Genomic DNA, 22,706 nt, shown 5'->3' on the forward strand with positions numbered 1-22,706 from the left:
TTTCCAAATGAGACATTTAGCTATAGCAGCATTATCAGCCTCTTCTATTTGTCACGGTGCCATATGTAGTTGGGAAGATACATTATAAGCACACACAGGATCCTGACAATTTAGGAAGGATAGGTATTGAGGTCTTAGAATTAGTCTGTACTCAATGTAAAGATTTTCATGCAAGATTAGATCTTCAAATTCTTTTCCGCGCGCGCGCGTGTGTGTGTGTGTGTGTGTGTCCGCGTGTGCGTGCGCGCGCACGCGCCAATATGGAATTCTACTGTTCCCTTTTGAACTTGGTAGAATTAAGAAGTAAGAAGTAGGAAAAAAATCTCCTGAACATGGTAAAGTTTTTTACATCTCATTTTAGAATGATTGTACTGACAAGGGGAAAGAATCCTCATACATATATTTGTAGGGACAATGCAGAGAAACATGTGTTAAATTGAGAAAGAAGTGAAATTTTCTATTTGTGTTCCACTGTATTGCACTATTGAGACCACATGGGGAAAGCCTCTATTTTGGTTGTCAATGATGTTGTGTGTTTTTTTCAATCATTATATACTAAGTTATTGATTTCATAGAATTCACTTTTAAAACTTAGCTATCTATGTAAAGAATATAATTCATCATTTATCTCCATAGATGTATCAGAAAAATTTTTTATACATAGATATACTCATCAACTAATTTAAATATTGGAAACATTTAAAGTTTATTGTTAATCTTAAAGTTTTCCCCAGTTAGGTATCTTGCTTATTATCTGCTCTTGTACCTTCATCTACATTGTTTGGTCTGACTTATTTTATTGACTTCTGGATATCAGAAACCAGGTCAACTTTGCTTGTTTGTGCAATGCTTAGTACAGCTCACACGGTCAATAAATACTCTTTGTTGATAATGACAATGATGAAAACTATAATTTCACAGCATTGTTATGTCATGTATACCAGAAATAAATAATCAAAACTTTAAGAAAGGAAAATCTTTTACTACATGTCATTTTCTCTCATCTCCCTTCACCAAGCTTAACCTCTATACCATCATCTCTGTCATATTTGCTTCCTCTTGTGTATTTCACTTTAGGGCTTACCCCTCCCAAACACTACCTTTTCTTTCATGCTACCCTGCTCAAGTCTTTATATTCTGCCCAAGCTCTGTATAATCTAAACGAATTCCTACCTATTGTGAATATCTTTCAGTGGCTAGTTGTACTTTGCACACCACTGTAATTGTGAGTCAAAAAATGGGTCATTGTTTCCACCAGGCAACCCAAAATAAAGTGTATCATTTGACTGCTGATGCCAGTTACATGAAGGTTTTACCACCAGAGGCAGAGCTTGAAACTGCAAAAGATTAGTCCCATATAGTTGGTGTTGGGAGGCATTAAATGTTAATTTGTTGACTCTCAAACAGCCTCATTAATATAAACTAATCATCAACAAAAATATCCTTATCCCACAATTCTGATTTTTTAAAAACTATTTAAAGCATGAACTGTTTAATGAGCAAGCCTTTTGAATTAGATACCTAAACTAGCTCTTCATTTATATTTCCTGTTGTACATATAATTTCTTTCTGAATTCTTACTTGTTGAGAAGAGTAGGTGAAGGAATTAAATGAAGGCAACTTGTTTTATTTCATTAATAAAAGTGTTTTGAAATGCATTAAATGTTTGTTTCTGCCCATCAGCTTATCATCTGTATGTTCCTATCGCTAGTTCAAAGCACTGAGGAGTTGCATAGTGATTTACTTTTTATGAGAGCCATTTCACACAGCATCATTTGCCTTATATCTTCACATTTTCAGATTCTTATAAATCTTTACAGTTCACATAGAGGTTAGCTTAAATTTTGCTTCAGATAAGAAATTGACTAGATATAAAATTCACATAATCTCAGAGTTAACCATAGATCAATATCCTGGGTCTTTTTCTCAAAGTAATTGAACATTTTTGTTTCCCAGGATAGCTGTTTACACACATTTCCATTCTTCACCATAGATGATTCAACTTTTTCCATGTATGGGGGCTGTAGTTTGCTTGTTAGTTATCTACCTAAACTTGTATTTTCATTATTGCCAAAGGGAAAACGCTCTTTTATAGAAACCAATTTTATGCCTATAGGACTAACCTCATTTTGTAAATAATGCCCCTATTGGTCTTTACTGATTTTATGTTTCTTGGCTTTGTCATGTCACAAATTTTCTTCTCTAAGTATACATTTTTCCCCTCTACACAGAATAGATGAGGTTTGGATAAAAGCAAAACTGTGATAGTGTCATTTTCCCAGAAACTATCTTTACTTTATCTGAGTAAAGTATCTTTCTGGGTGTAACAGAGTGTATTTTGTCTGAGTGTAACAGAGGCTCAAGGCTTTCACTAAGACAGAAATATATTTCTCTTGCCTTAAAAATCTAGGAGTGTGCAGCCATGCAGTTATGATGGCTCTGGTCATTCCTGCTTTCTAACCAGATATCCCTTTATAGTGGGCCCTCATACACATGTTGCAAGATGGAGTTCCCATGTCCACATTCCAAGGAGAATGGGCAAGTGACTTATACTTATTGTATTTTAGGAAAATTTCCTGGGAGCTTCCATATTTTACTTACACTTATATTTCATTGGCCAGAAGTAATTCACGTGACTACACCTAAAGCTGCAAGGGTGTGTGGAGTGCTGAAAAATCTTGTATTTATTTCTGAATGTCATGTGCTCTGCCAAAAACTACACAGTTACGGAAAAATGGGAGAATGATTATTGGAAGAGATCATAGAAAAAGCATGTTTTGTTTTTTAATCAGCCTTAAAAATTATGGACAAAGGATAGCTATGTCTAGGGTTACTTACTTGCTGTACTTTTCTTACATAATTTTATGAACTCTGGCTTCCTGAATTCTGCCAATATAAACTATAAGTTTTTCATCATTTCTCATTACCTACTTGTTCTGTCTCTCCATGTCCTCAAAACAATTTTTTGTTAATCAAATTTTTTCATACTCTTCCCCCTCTTTCCGAAAAACCCACTGATTAGTCAAAGAGAGACATGGATGGTTAATTTTGTTGTCATAGTGCTTCTAGGTTATATATCCCCTACTTACTTACTTTAAAGTTCAGTTGTTGGTAAATTTTAACAGTCAAGATTAATTTAAGAGTGACCACTATCAAATAAGGATCTAAACCTAAAACTAAAATTATGACAAATTACTAAAATTATAGGACATTTCCTTTTCTGGACATGTACTATAGGCCTTGCATAGAATTAAAGAGCTTCTTTTTTAGTAACACGTACATACCAGACAGGCTTTCAGTGTTTCACATACATGATTTTACCCTCAGGAGAACCACATTTTACTGATGAGAAACTTGAGATTTAGAGAGAACAAATAATGTTGCATGTTCACATAGGAAGTATATTCCAGAGCCTTTATTTTGGCCCAAGTTGGGAACTCCTGTCTGCTGTACAACTTGCCTCTTAGGCACTTCACATAGGATTTCCTATGTTCAAGGATTATGTCCTCTCTTCCAGATACCGTTCTTCAGGAGCAGCAACAGAGAAACATATAAAACATTTAAAATATGTTGTACCTTCAACTACCACTAAATTTTAAATATATGCTTAAAATTTACAATGTGGTATATTCATGTTCAATAACTGAAGAGGAAATAGACTATGATTCTATAAGATGCTTGGCAAAGCCAACTGGTAAAGGATCTTCTCAAGTGCTTGAGGAACCCTAACTTGTTCTTTGGCATTTGAAGTCCATTTCTCATGATTCAGGACCCGGTGCAAATATTAGCATTTGAGTCCTTCACTGGTCTCAATCAATGATTCCATTCTCTAGGTTCCTTGAACTCTCTTTTCTTATACTTCTCTTACAAGTGCTTATCATGAACTTATGTGTTATACATAGAGCTGTGTGCTACTCTGTACCATCCAGTAGAATTTTTATTCCTGTAAGGCAGAAACTGTGCCATTGACCTTCTTCACCCCTAAACCAAACAATATAATCCAATGGTAACTGCTTAATACATATTAATTATTTTCATTGTTGAGTACTTAAATGTAAATAGTAAACTGCTCACTTAAAGGTTTAATATTTTGGAATAAATAAGGTTCGTGTGTCTTTGGTTAACAAGAATTTCATTTCCTTTATGGTTTATTCAGCAAAATATTAATGGAGGGTAAATCGCTTCATATTTATGTTTACTTCTCTTTGATAAGGCTTAATTATGACTTCAAAGTATGGTTATATATAGCAATATGTGAATAATCTGAGATCTTGATATGTTCTAATTATGGTGTTTAAGAGAAATAGCAGTATCTCATAAAGAAAATTATACACATTCGCCATTAAGTCAACATAACTTTCTGGTGGAAGTCAACAAACTTTTTTTTGTTTGCTTACATATGTGCGTGTTTTAACTTCACTAGTCTAGTGTGGGGGAAAATCATTGCCATTTTTTAAATTTTAATACTTTAAAATATCCGTTTATTCTGTGAGAATTGCAAATTCTGGCCTGTGAGGCAATTTTCCCAATTATTATTTTCTTATTAGTTTTAGTTTATCCATGGACAGTCTCAAATTCCTCTTTAAAATATGTTTCCTCAAAGGAAAACTGCCCATTACAAGCTAAAGATTTCTGCTTGAAACATGTTTTAAAATATTCTATGTGGTCTCCTAAAATGGCTAGACACTTAGAAAAATAAATACTTTAGATGGACATTTTAGAAATTCGGAATATTTGAATAATTTACACATTTGAAGAAACTTAGGCTGTATTTTTTCACAAAAAGTGAATTTTGTCTATTTAGTTTCTCTTCAGATTTTTTTTATTTCATTTAACTTTATCTAATAGTTAAAGTTGTAGCCTAGCTTTTAAACTAAGGATTGGCATTCTATGCTCTTTGCTTTGAAAGATTTCTGAGGTATTCAGAGATATAATTCTGTAATCTTTATGGATACCTTCCATTAAGAGGTAGAACCATATGTGCCAACTCTCATATTTGTTTTATTCCTTTTTCATTATCTGCCAGTAAGTAGCAGTGACTCAAGGTTGCTTTCCTTTGGGCCCCATTGAGTCTGGCATTTTTGGTCAGCTCCTACCACAATAATTCTGCACGACAAGCACAATCAAAAATAATAATAATTTATTATTCTCACGCTGGCAGGGCTACTCTGCATCAACTCTACTTCAGCCTAATGGATAGTAGGTGAATGAATAGGTTTGATCCATGTGTTTCATTCTGTAGCCCAGGCTTGAAGCAAGTCTCACGGCAAGCTCCAAGACCAGGAGCAGAGGAATATATTCTGATAACCATGAAGCCATGTCAAGAGTGAGGATATGGCCGGCTGGTGTGGCTCAGTGGTTGAGCATGGACCTATGAACAAGGAGATCATGGTTCCATTCCCCATCAGGGCACATGCCAGGGTTGCAGGATTGATCCCCAGTATGGGGCATGCAGGAGGCAGTCGATCATTGATTCTCTCTCATCATTGATGTTTATATCTCTCTATTCCTCTCTTCTCTGAAATACACACACACACACACACACACACACACACACACACACACTAATGCAGAATACTAATGCAGAATATAATTGTGAATAACAATCGAAAATACTACACTATCCTAGTAGAATATTGCAGCATCAATTAATATTTTTGATAAAACACATGTAGCTTTCTCAGGCAGCCCAACATACAACATATTGATTGATTCCACTTAGAAATGTATCTTGAAGCCATTTTTCCATATGTTTATCACAAATCCAATGTGTTGGGAGTACTTTTATGCCGGGAGCCGGTCCATGCTTGCTGTTTCAAGGGACCTGGCATATATGGCATACTGTTCTTAATATGTTTGCTCACCTTCTTGGCACTATGTGTTTTAACCAAGGTCTCTGAGAAAGGTTGTTTCCCCAGGTAGGGATTTTCCCCTGAAGTTAGGGAGGGAATAAAACCTCTTAACTAAAGTGCCAGGTGGGTAATTAATCACTTTAACTATGAACAATCATGCTTAAGCTACATAATCTTTACTCCCTGGAATGGAGATAAGAAATGCCCTAACCTTTGGAATAGAGATTGATAGGATTGGAATCAACTGGTATAAATACAGATGTAAGAAGACAGAACCTACATAGAACCTACAGACAGAAGAACTTCGCTGGAGAGAACATGGCAAAAGATCCTGGACTGAACCTGACTACAGAAATTGGCAAAAGAACGTGACTGAACCTGGCTGGAGAACCTGGACAGAACCTGGCTGGAGAACCTAGCGAGGGAACATGGCTACAGAACCTGGCTGGAGAACCTGGAGAACCTAGCAAGAGAACATGGACTCAGAACTTGGCTGGAGATCCTGAACCAGAACTTCCCTGGAGATCCAGACCAGAACTTGGCTGGAGATCCTGGCTAGAGATCCTGGCTAGGCTGCTGATCAACTGAACGCTGTCTCCGTGTCCTTCCTTCTTCGCCGACTCCGTCTACACCTTTGGGGACCCCTGGACCTGCTGGGGTTGGACCCCAGCACTTTTATTTTACAAAAAGAAAACCTCAGGAATATTATCAAGCAGAAATTTAAAGACCCTGAAAAAAATAGAATATGAAATCAAACTTGACATCACAGTTTTATTTACCAAGTTGTGAGTTTGTTTATGCTTTGGCATACTTGGAGGTTGGATTTCTGAATAGTATCCTGACTTTCCCTACCCAGCTGTCTACTGCTTGAAACTACCATAAGCTGACTATCATAGCTCACAGTATACCCTTGAAGGCCATCTGGTTTATGTATCTTGGCAAAATTTGTTTAAAAACAAGCAGCTGCATGACAAAGTATGGAGTCTCTGTCTAGCTGTAGTAAATAAGTAGGTTCGAATGTATAGAATAAAGCATTTTCTAATCTAAGCCAACATTTCTAAAAGGAAAATATTCTTTTATTCATAAATAAAAGAAAAATCCACAGAATGCAATGGTGAGGAAGGGACTCTATCAAATTAATACTAAGAAAAGTAAGCAAAATAAAAGCTGATTTATGATTCAAATCAACCCCCTGTTAATAACTAAGTTGTGTATACTTATATATAGAATCCAAATGCTTGGCAATTATTATTTTTGTAATTGCTTACACTGGAATTATATTTATTATTTTAAAACATGTTTTAATTAATTTTTTAGGGAGAGAGGAAGGGAGAGGGATATAGAGATGGAAACATCAATGAGAGAGAAATATCAATCTTCTGCCTCCTGCATCCACCCTACTGCTGATCAAGCCTGAAAACCAGGGCATGTGTCCTGACCAGGAATCAAACCTTGACATCCTGGTTTATAGGTCGACACTCATCCATGAAGCAACATCAGCTGGGAAGAATTAATTTTCTTAAAGACCTACCCTTTGAATCCAAATATAAGTTTGAATTTAAATCATTGAAAACACGTGCTCTATCTCTCCTTCTACTAGGTCTCTGTGCATCCATTACACTTACTCTCTCAAAAAGAGTACATACTACAATTTTTTGAAAGCATGAATGGATTTTCCAGTTCATTTAAGTGCTTTCCCTTAAGTCTATCTATAGGATCAGACTAGCCATGGTTAAGAATTCATTGTGGTTTCAATAAAATTTGTGGGATTAATACTGTCTTAGTTTGGGTTCCTCCAAAAGTCATTCCTGAGACAAGGGTTTGAGTTCAGGTATTTTATTTGGGAGGTGATTTCAGGAAGCTGTGGTGCAATAGTGCAGTGGTAACAAAGGGAAGAGAAAGTAGCCTAAAAAGGGTATTATCAAGCCAGCCACTGCTGTGGGGGACTGGGGCTTAATTCTATGGGGAAAATATGGGAAACCATAAAACAGGTGCCTCCGGGTTACTTTAGGCAAGAGTCAAGAGAGCTGTGATATTTATACTCCAACTTGTATAAGTCATTTTTTAGGACTGCTCGGAGTTATTAGTTCTTTTCTTGCAAACACTTCCCGCTTGTCCTGCATCTGGCTGTAGTACATTCTCTGCTTCAAAGAAAGTCCTCATACTAAAACAGGTACTTAATGGCTATTGGACATCAGCCAGGGCACACTGAAGTGTCAAGAGCCAAGAGAATGGGTGACACTCCAACAGGCTAAAAACAAGCAGCTATTCTTAAATAGTTTTCTTAAACTATTTAAGAAAAGTTTATATGTGTGCCAAGTGCATTCCAAGTCTGCTATAGTATGGTGGAGGAGGCATTATTTTCCTAATAAGGGTGACTGCACTTCCTTCCCCAGCTGTTCACTCTCCTGCTTATTTGTGCAACTTTTCTGATTCGTGCAGTTATAAGGATCCTGCCTTATCCAAAGCATTCACATTATAATGATTGTGTGACTCATTCTTTGTCATTCTTCCTCATTGACTTGTTTACTCACTGATGTTTAACTTTGTTATTTGTATGTACTTAACTGTGGGTAGGTCTTGGAATTATTGAATCTTGCTTTACAATTTGAAAAGAGACTTAGGTTTTTTACATAGCTAAGATTTGGAAACAGCCTAAGTGCCCATCAGCAGATGAGTGGATTAAAAAACTGTGGTACATCTACACAATGGAATGCTATGCTGTGGTAAAAAAGAAGGAAATCTTGCCATTTGCAACAGCATGGATGGAACTGGAGAGCATTATGCTAAGTGAAATAAGCCAGTCAGAGAAAGATAAATACCACATGATCTCACTCATTTGTGGAATATAGAGAACAACATAGACTGATGAACAGGGACAGACCCAAAGACAGAGAAACAGCGATCAGACTGTCAATCCCCAGAGGGAAAGTAGGGGAGGGTGGGGGTAAGGGGAGGAGATCAACCAAAGGATTTGTATGCATGCATATAAGCCAAACCAATGGACATGGACAACAGGGGGATGAGAGTATGAGTGCGGGGGGGGGGAGGTTGGGGGTTAATGGGGGGATGAGGACACATTTGTAATACTTTAACCAATAAAGAAATTTTTAAAAAAGAGACTTAGGTTTTTTAAAGTGGGATTCACACTAGTGACACAATTAGAACTAGAAATTAAAGATCATAGACACAGTCATGCTACATCAACTTCTTGAATGACATAAAAGACTTGAATTTGTGCTATTTATCACTCATATATTGAGAGATTTGTCAAAGGCTTTATTTAAGAAAAGTTTATGTGTGTGCACGTGTATTCCAAGTCTGAAAATTATCCAACAGTTTTGTTTCTAGCATCAAAAGACAAATTGAAAATATGATACCTTTCTTATGGTCACAGAATCCCTGAAAGCCCCTATTAATTGTTTGGATCAACAAACTATATGCATGATACTGGTTAGACACTCATTATTCGTGCTAACATTTTCAAAGTTAAAGTCCTGGAAGATAAAAAATGCAATTCATTGGATATCCTTCTTTACAGAAGCCGATAATAAATTAGTTCTCACTATAGATAAACACAAATTTTACTCATAAGTTAATTTTACCTCATGATCAGAATTCTTTGCCACCTGAAAGTCATTTGATTTATGAGAAACATGAAGAATAATGAGAATTATTAGAGATCTAGAAGACTTGACTAGATGACAGCAAAAGAAAGAGCAAGGCTTTGGAAATGCAGAAAGAAGAAAGTTTAAGGGAGACATGAACAAGGTTTAAACTATTTTAAGATTGGAAACACAGGAGAAGGAGATAAGTGAAGCTAAGTGAAAATCCTTTATTTTACTGAAAGAGGACTGGAAATTGTGTGTAAGTCATTTTGTTTTGTATGTTTCTTAATAAGGAAATTACCTGTGGCGAATATGGGGAATCAGGAAGGCTAGACTTTTATAACTGTGATGTTTTAAAGGTCACAAAGGAAATTATATTGTAGATTGGGTTTAAAAGCCCTGGAATTACTTTCAGTCCTATTTTCTCAGGATTCTGTTCATAATAAGAAAATAGATCACAGTATAGCTAAAGGGAGGCATTTAGGTTTTTACTAGCCTTAGGTGTACTGTCTCATGTCCCTTCAGGTTTGGTGACTTATATAAACCATGAAATGTACAACCAATTACTATTATATTATAACAATGTAATAAGTATTATTATACAACCTCTAATTGACTGGACAGAACAATGTGTTTTCTTAAATGTATAATCATAAGTAAATGAAAGGCACTAAGACATACATTTTGTATGAAGACTGCCCTTATCAGTCTCATCAATGACCATAAAATCAGATTCCTTATCTGTATAATACTTTAATATTTCTGCTTTTGTTTTAAAACACCTTAGTCATAAGTGATATCTTCTGTCAATGTTTTTTTTTTCTAAAAATGTTTTATAGGGAATAACTATGAATATTAGAAAATATAAACATGAAATGTTTTCCATGAAATAGCTCTCTAAATGATTTTTATGGAAACATTTCTGCCTATGATATCTAAATTTTTATATCAAAGACTGCACATGTACAGAATTTATAGTACTTATCTCATAGATGTTCTATTATTAATAAGATAATGATATTTGAAGACAAATAAATAAGTAAACTCAAAAGGTAAAATGTGTCATCTTTACACCTTTTTACGTACATGGGTTGATTTCCTACATTAAAGAAACTTACAGACACTTAGTTTTCATTTATTTTACATGAAATAGTCTGCGGTAGTCTCTTGGACTGTTTGAAGATAGTTTAGATGTGAACTTCATTTATATTTCTTTCTCTGCATGTCAAATATAGCCTTAAATCCACCAGTCATTGTATATGATTGTCTCAAGTACCCCCTTCCAGGCACAAATACATGAAATGATGTTTTAAAAATATATTTTCATTGATTTCAGAGTAGAAGGAAGAGAAAGAGGGAAAGAAAGATAGAAACATTAATGATGAGAGAGAATCATTGATCGGCTGCCTCCTTCACGCCCCACACTGGGGATCAAGCCTGAAACCCAGGCATGTGCCCTGACTGGGAATTGAACCATGACCTCCTGGTTCATAGTCAATGCTCAGCCACTGAGTCACACCGGCTGGGCCATTAAATTATTTTTGAAATCAATATATAAAACATAGATGAGAGTGGGTAGAAGAAGGAAGAATTGTTCCAGTTAATGGGCCTTGTTTTCTTGTGTTTCTCAACATCCTGGATGGACTTCATGTAGGAGAAATGTTTCTCACTTTTCATTTGATTCCCAGGACTGACATGTGTTTCATGTTCCAAGATAGTGCAAATCAATGGGTATTTTCATGGAAAATGTTCTCTTCATCCTAAGAAAGAAATTCTCATGTAAATTTCACTTAGTGAAAAGTGACCTCCCCCCCAAAAGTTAACATCTTGTTCATTCCGTATATGTTAATGGTGTCATTTTAATACATTCACAAAGAGTCCTAATTTTGCCAACTTCCTGACAGTAACAGTAGTAAATTTTAATTTCTATTGGCATGTGTTCACATTATTTTGACATGGTGGGTGGATCTAGTAAGATTGATAACAAAATGTTGTGCCTTCCTATACTAAAATTTAATGTTGGCTGTTCTTCCAATGCAAGACAGTGTCCCTAATAGCTAATATTCTGCAAAAGATTATCTTTTATCACATGCCAAGTGTTTACCATATATCTTTCTTAAGTTTCCTTTAAAAATTTATATCCTGCATTGTGTTCCAGAAATCTAGAAACAAGGTGAATAAGCAAAGAACAAAACATTGCTGTTGCGTTATATAGTTAATCTGTATAAATATTGATAGAATATGATGATATTTACAGGATATCTTCATGTATGTACTTCTGTTTTTGGCACCTTAAATTTTTGACATAAAAGGTTGTGATCTTAGATTGGCTTCCCCAAGACACAGACTGAGACAGAAATTTTCATGCAGAAGTTTTATTGGGGAATGCTCTTAATAACAACACCTGGGAGGGAGTAAAGGGAGCAGGACTGGACAGAAGAAGAGTTGAAATTGTGTTGCAGTTACAAGAGAAATCTCATGTAGTCCTACGTGGAGTTGGGATGGCCATTTAGAGTATTGAGTGAGGCATAGGGGTTAGACCTTTGTAGCCTTAAATCCAAGACACTATAATTTTAGGCAAGGAACCTCCTAACTTGTGAGGGAAATTTGTGAGAAGGGCTGAATAGTGATTTGTTAGTAGATAATACTTTAAGCAACTGGGAGAATGAATGCTTCAGTTGTAATTGGTCGTTTGGGGTGGCATACCACAGCATCCACTATAATAGTCATTTATCCTTATTGCACAAGCATATATATTGTTTTTAAGAAAATAATTTATACCTAGTAATGCATTTAGGTAGGGTTAGAACCACTATCATTTTTAATAGCTTTACTGAAATATAATTGACATACAATAAACCTCACATGTTTATTACATTTTGTTAACATTTGGCATATGTATGAACAAGTGAAACCCTTACCACATTCAAGATATGAATATAGTCATCACTGTCACAAGTTTCCTCTTGGCGATCCCTTTGTCCTACCCCACCCCAACCCCAGACAACCTGAAATTGGCCAATCTGTTCCATGCGTCTATGTCTCTGGTTCTATTTTATTCACCACTTTATTTTGTTCATTAGGTTCCACATATGAGTGAGATCATGTGACACTTATCTTCCTCTGACTGGCTTATTTCACTTAGCATACTACTCTCCAGGTCCCCATTCGTGCTGATGCAAATGGTAGGAGTGCTTTCTTTGTTACATCTGTGTAGTATTCCATTGTGTAGATGTACCACAGCTTTTTATCCATTCATCTGCTGATGGGCACTTGGGCTGTTTCCAAATCTTAGCTATTGTAAATTGCTCTGCTATGAACATAAGGAACCCACTATATGGGGGAACATATTTTCCAATGATACATCTGATAAAGGAACTCATATTTTAAAATATATAAGGAACTCAGGCAACTTAACAAAAGGAAGACAAGCAATCCAATTAAAAAATGGGCAAAGGACCTAAATAGAAACTTCTCCAACTATTTTTCATTTTTTTTTAAATATATTTTATTGATTTTTTACAGAGAGGAAGGGAGAGAGATAGAGAGTTAGAAACATCGATGGGAGAGAAACATCGATCAGCCGCCTCCTGCACATCTCCCACTGGGGATGTGCCCGCAACCCAGGTACATGCCCTTGACCGGAATCGAGCCTGGGACCTTTCAGTCCGCAGGCCAACGCTCTATCCACTGAGCCAAACCGGTTTCGGCAACTATTTTTCATTTGAGCATATGAAAAAAATGCTCAAATTCACTAATTATTAGAGAGATGCAAATTAAAAGGACAATGAGTTATCACCTCACACCTGTCAGAATGGCTACCATCAGTAAATCAACAAATGACAAGTGTTGGCAAGGATGTGGAGAAAAGGGAACCCTAGTGCACTGCTTGTTGGAATACAGACTGGTGCAGCCACTATGGAAAGCAGTATGGAGTTTTCTCAAAAATTAAAAATTGAGCTGCCATTTGACTCAGTGATCCCTCTTCTAGGAATATATCCTAAGAAACCAGAAGCACCAATCAGATAGCATATATGTACCCCTATGTACATAGAAGCACAATTTATAATATAAGCTGAAACAACTTAAGTGCCTATTAGTAGATGAGTTTATTAAAAAAGTTGTGATCCATTTACACTGTGGAATACTACACAGCACCAAAAAGGGATCTCTTACCCTTTGAGACAGCATGGAGGGATCTGGAGAGTATTATGCTAAGCAAAATAAGCCAGTTAGAGAAAGATAAATGTCACATTGATCTCACTCATATGTAGAATCTAAAGTATAAAATAAACTGATGAACTAACTAGATCCAGAAACCTAGCACAAACTGTTGAGTCTCAGAGTGCAGGTAGGGTTGATGGGTGGGAAGAGATCAAAGAACTCGTATGTGTATGTGCATGACATATGGACACATACAATAGTGCAGTGAAGGCCTTGGGCAGTGAGTGGCGTGGGGGGGTGAGCTAGAAGGGGTCAATGGGGGGAAAAGGATATATATATATATATATATATATATATATATATATCACTTTCAACAATAAATATTAAGAAAATATTACTTAAGTTTGAAATTGAGTTGTACTCCCTCATTATTCTCCTATAGGGATATATTTATAGATTTTTGTTTTGAGTTGTTAGTGCTATAAAGTGTAAGGTAAAGAATTACAAACTTGTGTATTTAATGAAATCATCTTACTTTTACTAAGTCCGTAGCATCAGCACTCTATATCTTATAAGGCCCTTGGTGAAAACATTCATTGTCCTTTCTTCCTCCAACCCCTGCACTTTTCATTCCACATTTCAGCATTTACTGTATTCTACAGAACTTATACAGACTCTTCCTTTATAACTCCTTCCATGTCCTCACTCTGTTTTCATTTTCTTGACATAAACCTCAAGTCCATAGATTCCTTGTAAAGGATTTATCTCCACCCAATCCCCTGTCTTTCTTGACAGGTTAGTCTCTCTAAAGCAGCACTTCCAGTTCCACATTCCCCAGCACAGAAATCTTCAATGGATCTCTATTGATAGTGCTGGTTCAAATTAGCAGCCCCTGGAGACTAGAAAGCTGGAGGATATGCTTTACTTGGTTGTTTTCTTTGGCCTGCAGGGAGCTTTGAGGGGCAATGAAACAGAACAGGGGTTGGACTGTTCATCATAATCAGTTTAGCACTTATTGCCTCACACCTTGTACAGTTTTACAATTTTATATCTCCTGTATGTCCCCTGAAGGCATTTGATTTTTTATAACCCCTTAGCCCAGAGGCTAACATCGAAAATTCATAGTCTAGCATTCGCAACTGTAACATTGATTCTCTGACTTACAATTCCATGTAACTCTACAGCAAATGACTTATTTTATTTAAAATGCCTTTACTCTGCAGTACTTTGGAATATAATTTCATATTCATATACAATTTCACATGCAAATCCTCTCCATCTATACACATTAAGTTTTGGCTATTAGAATCAGAAAGCATTTTATTTACCTTAAGTGAAATGAAATATATTGGGGAGATATTGAATAGTGCACAGGAATGAAAGAAAGAAGGCAGCCATGGCCCTGGAAGGACATTAAGAACTCAGAGCTCAAGGAAAGTTTGATGGTACTGCCATCAAAATGGCTTGGTTCTAAACCTCCTGCCCCTGTTTCTCTTAATTCCATATTCAAATTCCTAAGTCAAGTTGACCTGATTGGGTCATTTCCCACTCCTTAATAGACTTTGCAGAGCAATATGGTTAAAAGCACCCCCCACCTTTGAGAGGCAATGAAACAGAACAGAGCCTTGATTGGTCATCACAATCAGTCCAAGGTCAAGTGGAATGAGGGAAACTTAATTATGTCAACAGAAAAGCAGGATACCACTAACCAAAAAGTTGAGATGGTTAGAGCAATTAATGATAGCTACCACAAAAAGGACCCTTAAGTCTCAGTGACATAAATGCTTATTTTTGCTCATAAAAAGTTGATGTAAAGCAGGTAACCTTTTCCATACAATGACACAGGGACCAAGCATGCTTCTATCTCTGCTTCTGACATCTTACCATGTCAACTTGAGGGACATTCCCAATGGGGAACTGAAGAATGGCCAGTGACTATGAAGTGCCTCAGACCGGAAGTGATTCCCGTTTCTCAGGATTCAGTCATGTTGGTGTCAATGCAGCTTTGAGGTAGTGTGGGAAACAAGGGAATACTAAGAAATGTGGTGAAGACTAATTTTTTTCCACCAGCGAAAGGATATTGGACATTTAAAAAAAGAAAGAAAATGGCCATTAAATGATCTTTGAATATCCTGCTTCATCAAGGCTTTCTTGATCAACCCATCAGGAGATAACTTCCAACTCCTCTGTTCATTTGGAACATTGTATTCGATTATTTATTTATACTGGTTTCTGAATAATTTGTAGCTCTTCCTCATTATACAAATTATAACAAACACTTATGAGACAATGATCAAGAGTATTCATTTATTTTTGTCTCCCCACAGCTTCCAAAGCATAGTAGAGTTTCAATATATAACAGTCTTTGAGGCCAGAGTAGTAATATTTTCTTTAATACTGTCTCCAACACAAAGTGATGACAGATGTTCAGTAAAAACATCTTGATTAGTTTTTCAGGCAGATAGCAATTTTTTTTTACATTTCATGTTACTCTATGTTACATTTACATTATCCATCATGAATATAAATTTAACATGATAATATAAAATCGTATTAAATTTATTTTAAAGTAAGTAAAATTTAACAATCTTGTATTTATTTATTTTTCAAGAAGAGCTATTATTTATTGCAGACTTTACATGTGTCATTTACCTTATTTAATCTTCACAAAACTTTATAACGTGTGTTAGTTACAGCTGCCCTAGGCAAAATGCAGTTTCATTTCAACTGTTCAATCTTGTATATATTTTAGTAATATTTTATATTATTTATTAATAATACACATAGAAAACTTACAACATTGCAATAAATTATACAAAATGTGGTATTCATATTGGGATGCATTCTATATAAGAAGTTTTCAATTTGAAAAGTTAGCATGGGTATGTATTGAATTTAAAAAACATATCCTCATTGTAATATTTCATACTCTGAAAATAGCAGTCATTATATATTATGGATGGGTAGAATTTGGATAGTTACAATTTTAATGAAGGGTTTCTTATGATCTTTCAGGGGCCCCCAAATTGAATTTTTCTATTAAGTGGTAGATATTTTAAAGCCAAGCAGAAGCTACATTGGTAAAACAAACAAGATTCACTATGTTGTCTTAAGTGTATCCTAAATCCTCTTTAATATTGTAGATAAGATATATATGCTTTTAGTGTCCAGCCTCTTCTGTCTATAATAATATCAAATAAACTTATTTATATCTAACATGATATCATGGGAGTATATAATTTGTATTACAGTGAAATAATTCCACTGAATTATTTTGGCTATTTGGTACCTGAGACCTATTTCTGAATCATTTATTTTTCTATTTCCTTAAGTCATGCTCTTTTGTGATCTTACCTATGGCTATGTTAAAAAGAGTGCATAAGGCCCAGCCAGTGTGGCACAGTGGCTGATATTCAACCTATGAACCAAGAGATCACAGTTCGATTCCTGGTCAGGGCACATGCCTTGGTTGTGGGCTCAATCCCCAGGGAAGGGTATGCAGGAGGCAGCCAGTCAATAATTCTCTCTTATCATTGATATTTCTATCTCTCCCTTTTCCTTCCTCTCTGAAATTATATATATATATATATATATATATATATATATATATATATGCGCAAAGGGACATTTTACCCTGGTCTTTAGCATTCCAAAGTTTGTTTTCAGTCACACATAGCACATGGATCTGATTTATTTAATAGCTAAGCATTTGGAGGCCATATTAGTTCACAATTAAACATATCATCCCCCAGACTCAGGTACTTTCACTTGAAGCAGTATACCTACCATCATCCTATATAATAAAAGGCTAATATGCAAATTGTCCCCTTGGGGGCTCGACCTACTAGGAGTTTTACTGCTCACCGTGATGTGCGCTGACCACCAGGGAGCGGCATGGAACAAAGCAAGGCCCCAGCTGGCAGCCGCAGCCAGGGGAAGGAAGGCCCTGATCAGCCCTGATAGCTGGCCAGGCCTAGGAATCCTACCCATTCATGGATTTCATGCACCGGGCCTCTAGTCTTCAATAAAAGAAGAAACAATGCATTCATATGGAAAATGTATACCTGAATTTTTCATCTAATATATACAGTAGTCATATCCTATGTAATAAAAGACTAATATGCAAATTGTTCCCACAGGTGGGAGTTTGACCAAGCAGGAGTTAAACGTGCACTGACCACCAGGGGGAGGCGGTGGCAGGCACCCAGGGGAAGAGAGTCCCCAACCAGCAGCCTGCAGCCACTAGGGACCCTACCCTTGCACGGATTTTGTGAACTGGGCCTCTAGTAAATTTATAATCCTGTGATGAAAAAGCAAGGTTTACTAGTAGCTGGAACAGTTGAGTCTGGATATTAATGTATTAACTTCATTGATATTGTGACTTATGTGTGACATTCTGCCCATAATTTCTCATCTGTAGGCTGAAAATGACATTATCCTCTTTCTGTCTCCCTATTGTGAAGGTATTTTAACTATTTAAAGATATATGTTCTCTGTGGAGAATTGGTAGCACAATTTTCTGTAGCACAAATCAGCACATTTTTTCTATAAAGTGCCAGATAGTAAATATTTTAGGTATTCTGGATGATACAGTCTTTGTCGCAACTATTCAACTCTGCCATTTTTGTTCAAAAGCTACCATAGACAATGCATAAATTAACCAGTGTGATAGTATTCTAATATAACATTATTTTAAAAACTAGCCCAGTTTCTGAAACAATTAAACACAGAATTACTATATGATCCAGTAATCTCACTTCTGGGTATATACCCAAAAGAATTGAAAACAAGAACTCCAAGAGATATTTATATACCCATGTTTATAGCAGCATTATTCACAATAAGCAAAAGGTGGAAACAAGCCAAATATCCATTGATAAATGAATACATAAACAAAGTGTGATATATCTATACAATGTAATATTATTTAGTTTTAAAAAGGAATGAAATTTTGACACATTCTACAACATGGATGAAGCTTGAAGACATTATATTCAGTGAAATAAGTCAAAAACAAGAGGAAAAACATTGTGTGACCCCACTGACATGAGGTACCTAGAGTAGTCAAATTCATCAAGAAAGTAGAATGGTAGTTGCCAGGGTAGAGTGGAGAATTGTTTAATACATATGGAGATTCAGTTTGGGAAGACAAAAATTCTGGAAATGGATTGTGCTGATAGTTGTACAACAATGTGACTGCATTTGAAAGTAGAATGGTAGTTGCCAGGGTAGAGTGGAGAATTGTTTAATACATATGGAGATTCAGTTTGGGAAGGCAAAAATTCTGGAAATGGATTGTGCTGATAGTTGTACAACAATGTGACTGCATTTAGTGTTACTGAATTGTACACTTAAAAATAGTAAATTTTATATTTTGTGTATTTTACCACAATAAAACAAGCCCATGGGCCTAAATTGACAATCCCCACCTATAATCATATTAATGAAATACAACTACTCTTGGTGCAGTTAATATTGGCTAAGATGTTGGAATAATTGCATACAACTGTGAGTACAAATGCCTTTTATATTATGAATCACATTACTTTGTACACTTGTTTACACAACTCCCCGTTCTCCCTCTCACTACTCTCTCAGACACTATACACACATACACAGACAGACACATTGTGAACTCTTTGAGAATGTTGACATCTTTATTACTTGACCCATTGTTTGGCAGTATATACTCAGTAAATCTAATTAGTAAGTGAATGGGCATATTCGTCCTCATTTTCATTTTAGCAACCACTTTTCATCTCTACCACACCACTACACAGTTTTCTATCCCACACATCACATGTAAAAACAAGAAAGAATAAATTAGTTTAAGAAAAGTCTTTGCATAAAAGCTTTCAGGTTTAAATATAGAAGTAAAAGGAGATGAGGTTGAATGATAATCACACTGAGGAAAAAAAATTGTATGAGATAAAATTAGTTTTAGATTGATTTAAAGATGAGTAGTTCTCCAAGTACAATTAAAAGAAAGAACAGACATAGATAAGTAAGGATGATAAAACAAAGAGTTGACAAATTAAGTGAATGTGATTCTCATCAAGTGTATCTTGAAAGCTCTGGGACTATCCTTGGCTCAGCACATTCTGCAACCTGACTTAGTTTTGCCACCTGCTCTATATATCTTTCTGTCCTCAAGAAATTTGAATAGCATACCATATGTTTTGGGCACTAAGTAATTATGGAACTTGACCTAAATCCCCTGCTAAAAGAGAAGCCATCTTAATCAGTTAAGTGTCCAATTAGTAAGCGACTTCTATTCTCTTGGGCTTCATGGAGCTCTTAAAACCCTTAGCCTCCTCAGTTTTCCATTTAAATGAGGGTCAGAATCAGTGATTATTTTCTTCTCTTCATCCCCCACAACACTTTTTTTGAGTCACATACAATCACTAAAGTTTGTCTGCATGTTCCTTCAAGACCTGGGCAATGTATTTCATTTCTGCATCCTCAAAACCCAATGTGGTGTCTGAAAGATGTCAAATGTGACTATTTTCCCTCACTTCCCTCACTCTTCATCAGTAATTAATCTGTCAAGATATTATTATAAATCATGCTCTATTTATTAGGCATGTGCTAGGCACTGTATTATCATCAGGAAATAAAGGCATTGTCACCTTGTTTTACTCATCTACTCATTTTTTTATTCAACAACTGATAATTAACTTCTTATTCTGTCCTACTAACTCTAGCAACTAGCAGCACATACTGCTTCTGCCTTCTTGGAGTTTAGAGCTTAGTAGGGGAGACACACTTTAAGGCACTAGTTGCACACATGAATGTATATTTACAAGTTTCAATAATTGCCATTATTGAAAATTAGAAGGAGCTATGATAAATTTTAACAAGACCTACTGTGGTCTAAGGGATGATAAAAGATATCACTGAAGGGCAATATTTAAGCAGGGACCTGCAACTGAAGGAGAGGGTGTGAGGGAATAACAGAAGCAAAGTGTTGAGACTTTGGGAAGAGCTTGGAATGTTCAAAGACCTGAAAGAAAGTCCATGTGTGGCAAGAGTTAGTGTGTATATGTCTTTGTAGAGTACAAGAGGGATTATAGATTTTATCCAAATGCAGTGGAAAGCCATTAAAGATTTTAAGTAGGGCAGTGGACAGCATTCTTTTTTTTCCTGAAGATAATGGATTATAGGGGTAACTCCACAGAAATAGAGTGACCACTTAGGACACCAATGGAATAGACCAGGTAAGGCCTAGCTTGATATGACAATAGAAGTAGAAATATATACACATGTTTTTTTGGTAATCCTGGAACAATGCCATGTACGTGTGGAAGAATTACCAGCAATTTGTGATGTATATTAAATAGTATAGTGGAAAGAGAAGGAAGTGTCAAAGATGACCTTTGATCATAGAACAGAAAAGGAGGAGCTGATTAGGAGATGGAGGCATTTTCAAACTGTTAAATTTGAACTTGAGATACTTATGGAACATCCACATGGAACATGGACACAATATCTATGATTAATATAAGAGTGTGGGGGGTCATAGAAATGCTACCTAAAAGTGTGAATGGATTCAATAACCTAAGTAGACAGAAGAGAAGATGGATCAAGGACAAAGAAAATGAATAGCCATTGTATTAGGAAGAAAACCAGAAGATGGAATTTCACAGAAAAGCCAGTGGATAATAATGGCCCACTGTATAAACTTAAAACAGCAGTGATGTTGCTCATAAAAATGTTTAGGAACTATTGGAAGTGGGTGACTATATATTGATTGTACTGCAATGCCCTCTCAATTTCCTAATGTGTTTAATGTTATAATCATGTCCTAAGTTGCAATATAGGGGAGTTACAACTATGTACTTAGAAAAATGTTTTGTGTCAGAGGAAGCAAGAATATAAGAAATTCCTCTTGACCTATATGGATGGAAATATAATAATCAGAAGAAAATAAAACCAGTTAAATTAGGCAAGTAAAGCTTAATAGAAACAAGAGAATATGTTGCTTACTAAAGGTAGTAAAAAGCAATTTACAACAATATTAGCTCAAAAGAGAGTGAGAAAATGCCCCATTTACCATTGTTATTGTATTTATAAATTACACATAAAACAAATATACTTATTTTTAATAGGGATAATAGGTTATAGGGGAAGAGAAAGTGGAATTTAAATAATAACATTTAAATGTTAAAAACACTACTTCCAATACTCCCACTTAGATATAGACAAAAAACACTCTATAATATATACTCAAAGCTCTTGTAAATTCTCCAGCTAAATGGTTCTATATAACTGTGAAATACTATAATTATTATTATTGTTATCAGAAAAATAAATACATGTTTTCTAAGAACAAGGTGTGGAGCTTAATTCATATTTCTAGGAAAATGCTTGGGTACTGAATAGTTCAAAACACTTTTGATATCGAAAAGTGAGACACTATATACAGAATAGTTTATGAAGAGAACTGAGGAATATTGGCATTGCTCCAGGATTATGAGCTTTAAAAAGAGGTTACTCATGTATGGCTAGGTGATAGCAGTCTTGCCAGCACCTCTGAACATAGGACCCTATCAGGATATCCTGGCTCCTATTCTAAAATATTTGGGTCTCTGAGTGTTTGATCCATGAACCAAGACAAGAACAAAAAGAAACAAAAGTTTTGTTTAAAGTAGCCTTCAGTTTTTTGTGGAATATTAACAGGACAAAGTAATATTTTTAGCTTTTCCAGTAATTAGTCAGTCACAGTTAAGAGCTCAGCATTGGGATTAGATTGTCCTGATCTGCAATCTTAGCTCTACCCGTCCCTGAATATGGGGATTTTTGCAAGTTTCCTTTGTTCTCTCATTAGTAAAATGGGAGATAATAAAGGTATGAATTTGACCCTCACTGTAGGGGCTCTGAGATTCTTTTTAGTATATGCCGGTCTCTTCCTTAAGCATCTTTCCTCTCTAGTTATTTCAAGATTCTTTGAGATAATGAACAGCAGCTCATATTCACCAAAAATATGGAGAAACTTCATTCAAATGAACTTTTTAGTGGGATATTTGATAAACTGATGATATTACTTATATGCTTTAAAAATAAGTAGATAGAGAAGTAATGC

The 22,706-nt window shown here is 35.7% G+C and overlaps 1 protein-coding gene across 1 annotated transcript in view; it reads left to right on the forward strand.

The window, feature by feature from the left end:
* Positions 1-22,706, forward strand: part of DMD (dystrophin) — a 1,824,373-nt gene that overhangs the window by 547,191 nt on the left and 1,254,476 nt on the right. The gene's annotated exons all lie outside the window — the stretch shown is intronic.

Source organism: Myotis myotis, unplaced genomic scaffold (genome assembly GCF_014108235.1).
Source record: "Myotis myotis isolate mMyoMyo1 unplaced genomic scaffold, mMyoMyo1.p scaffold_m19_p_4, whole genome shotgun sequence".
NCBI classification, from domain to species: Eukaryota; Metazoa; Chordata; class Mammalia; order Chiroptera; family Vespertilionidae; genus Myotis; species Myotis myotis.